Source organism: Pteropus alecto, unplaced genomic scaffold, assembly GCF_000325575.1.
Source record: "Pteropus alecto unplaced genomic scaffold, ASM32557v1 scaffold49, whole genome shotgun sequence".
NCBI classification, from domain to species: domain Eukaryota; kingdom Metazoa; phylum Chordata; class Mammalia; order Chiroptera; family Pteropodidae; genus Pteropus; species Pteropus alecto.
In genome coordinates, this window is record NW_006443131.1 from 2,939,762 (window position 1) to 2,943,282 (window position 3,521).

The window sequence follows — 3,521 nt, forward strand, 5'->3', positions numbered from 1 at the left end:
TAGGCGTTTGATTAAATGTTGGTTTAACACAAAAACCATACAATCCGTTTAAGCGAGGACGACTGCCCGTAGCTTAGAGTGAGTCTCCGTCCAGGGCCACACGGTTTATTAGGTCGGAATTATAGTCGAGAGGAGGAAGCAGTGACCACAAGGCGGCGGTGTCCGCGAGGGGCCGGGCCGGAGGGGGCAGAAGGGACAAGGCTTGCCAGGGCCCCGTGGTTGACGTGGGATCGGGGGTCTGGCCGCACGTGCCAAGCAGGCGCTACGTTCAATGCTGTCCACACGCCACTTCATTCCACCCTCGTTGCCTGTGGCCCTAACGTCGCATTCCACAGGCGGCAAAAGCAAGATCTGAGGAGCACGAAGACCATGCCCGCGGTCACGTGCTCAGAAGGAACAGAGCCAGGATCCGGGGCGGCCCGGCGCCAGAGCCCATGCTTCTGAACCCCCGCGGGCCTGGGCGATGACATGCCACATCCGTGCCAGCGCCAGCAAAGGTTCGCGAGACCCATCGCGTCGTCACGCGTGGCTCCAGATGGAGACAGCGCACACACGCACAAACACAGTCCCTGCCCCGTGGCGCACACATCCTAGCACAGGGCGACAGGGACCCCGCTTTCTGCAGGTGCGGTGTCTGATCTCAGCCTCCCTGTCTACACAGCGAGTGGCTGGGACGTCTGGTCTCGAGTCCCTTCCAGCTTTGATAGTACCGAACGTCACGGAGCCTTTCGTGGAAATGCTGGTCGCCCGGCTGGCCCCTTGACTGGCGGGTGTTCTCCCGTCGAGGCTCCAAGAAGCCTCGTCCAGCGCGGGGCTCTGTGGTTCCTTTCTGAGCCCTATAACATTCTGAGCCGATGCTGATGATTATTTAAGAAAAGAGGCATTTTCCTATCGTGTTTACGTCACGCGTGAATGCCCGTCTCCCTGGCCGGACCAAGCCCTCCTCGAGGGTGGAGCTCAAGCTGAGCAGCCATCAGACCTCCAGCGCTTGGTCCACTGTTGTTCATCCGGTGGTGCCCACGAGTGCGGGTTGAACAAAACCGAGGGGACCATCATGACCGCCCCCACCGGTGGCCCTAGGAGGGTGTCATTGAGTCGGATGATGGGCTCGCCCAGTGAGTAGGTCGTGCAGCCCCTAAGGGGGCCAACACTATCATTATCGTCGGCACTTAAGACCTGGCCACGGACAGGACATGTGGGCGCCACCCTCGACCCCGCGCCTTGCTCAGCACGGGGTCAGGTCTCGGAACCCGCGGCGGGCACCCGGAAGAGGCAAGAGCGGGGTGGCCTTAACTGCCGCTGGTCGCGCCTCATCCCCTAGCGCATCGGACGTGGGACGGTGGTGGTGCTTCGGCCAAACCCTTGGCCGACAGATGGAGCTGGCCCGGTCGACTCCCGATTATTTGTCGTCTTTGCTGGACCGCGTCTCGGAAATGCCTCTGAGTTCCAGAGATGCCACGGCTGTTGCGTTTGGACGGTTGTCACAGGTGCAGTGCCTTGTTTTTCTTTAAAATAAATTGTTTTCTGATTCCTGAGTCTGATTGCTCACCTCGCTCTCTGTGGCAGAACAGGATGAGTGTCCCTCGGCAGGGCTCTGTCTGTGGGGGTGTGGGGCCAGGTGTGGCTGGTGGGGCCTCGGGCCACTGCTGGAATGTGGCCTCACACTCCTACCCGGTGACCTTTCCACGTGGGAAATGGGAGGTAGTAGGGCCAGGCTGCGACGGGTCTGGTCGAGGCTGGTCCACAGTGGGCTGAGAGAGGCTCTTAGGGCCTGCCGTGGAGGGCTGGCTTTCCTCCCTACTGTTCTTCTCTCAAATCATAAATGGAAATCGCCATCATGGACAAACCCAAAGCGGAGTAGACACGGGAGGCTGAGATCTGGAACAGGCCTGTGGCTGGGAGGAAGCAGGAAAGCCTTACAGACCGGCCAGCCTGGGAGTATCCTGTTCGCTGTTGCCATTCTCGTCCAGGTCCCATCCAGCGAGATGGGACCTTCCCTGCCCTCGACCCGCCAGAGGGCAGCGATGAACGGGGCTACGGCCGCCACCTGCACTAATCCTCACCACTGCCGCCACCTCCAGCACCTCTGCCACCGCCATGGTCCCCGCCGTCACCCCCTCACCACGGCCACTGTCCTCGCAGCCAGCACCCCGCCACCCCTGCCGCCACGTGCCCCGCGCTCATCCCCGGCGCCACCACGGCTAGCGTGCAGAAGGGAATATTTAGGAGTTGACAGAGAGGATAGGGAATTCTAATTCCATTCGAGTTAGTGTAAGCGACGTTTTTCGTGGAGCTGGGGAGGGCAGGAAAGGTGAGGACCGTGGCGATAAAAGATGCTGAGCGATTCGGAGCACGTCGCGTGTATCTGCTCAGGTGACACCCGGCTCGGCGGGCTGCCAGCCCAGCCGCTGATGCCCGGGTCCCTTGCCCTTAAGAGAGTGGCCTCCGAGCCGAGTCGCCCTTCTAGTGTCTGGGGACTCGTGTAATGCCGAGGTAGCTAGTTCCTCCTGGCTGTTTTTATTTTCTACGTTTCTGATCATTCTACAACACCGAAATACGTTCTTTGAAAGATTTAAGACATTTTAGACCAGGGGGAAGTTCTTTCTGGCCGCCCTTCCCGATCCTTGTCCCTAAATCTTCGTGGCCTCAGCACGGGCAGCCGGTGTCATAACGTGGTGCGATTTTTTGGTAGGTCAGTTTCTCGCCGTTATGTGCATCATATCGTGTGGGAATTTTTACCTGGACAGCTTTGTGCGTCTTTCTGCCCTCGCTTTTTTTTTTTTTTAAACTCAACAATAAATCAGTGGAACGGTTAAAAGGGTGGACTCGAGCTACTGCCTGGATTCCGGGCGCAGCTTCGTCACCTGTTACCTGCGTGTTCTAGATTATTAAACTTCCCTGAGCCTCAGCTTCCTCCTCTGTTAATTGGGGTCAGAGTACTCCTGAATTAAAGGGTTAATTTATGTGAGCACTTAGGGTAATGACTCCACAAGCTGTTGACAGGTACCAAGTCCCCTTCCTGCTGGTCCCGATTCCTCAGAGAGTTGTAGGTTGTCTGCCACAGTCTGTTTAGCCATTCCTGAATTCATAAACACGTCGATGGCGCTGATTGTCACGATGGCAAACGAGGCCTCAGTCCTCGTCGACCAATCTACCTGATTCTGTTCTGTAGACAGGTTGCTGTAATTCACACCCGGCGTTTGCCTACAGATGAGGTCAACGCAAGTATCGTTACGTGCAAACGTGGATGCGCATAAATCCCCACTTGTGATGGAGCCGAAGCTGGTGGGCGAGGGGTTCACTTACGCTGGATGCCCACAGAAGAGACCGGTCCCCGAGGAGACCAGTCGGGGACCTACCTGGGGCTCGAAGAGGAGAGATCTTGGTCTGAGATCCTGGAGTGTTGGAGGCAGACTGAAAAAGAATTTCTTTCTGACCCAGACCATTGTGCCAGGGCCAGAAGGAGGCGGCTCTCCTCAGTCACTGAGCGTTCACTGTGAGACAGAGCTGGAGACACAGAT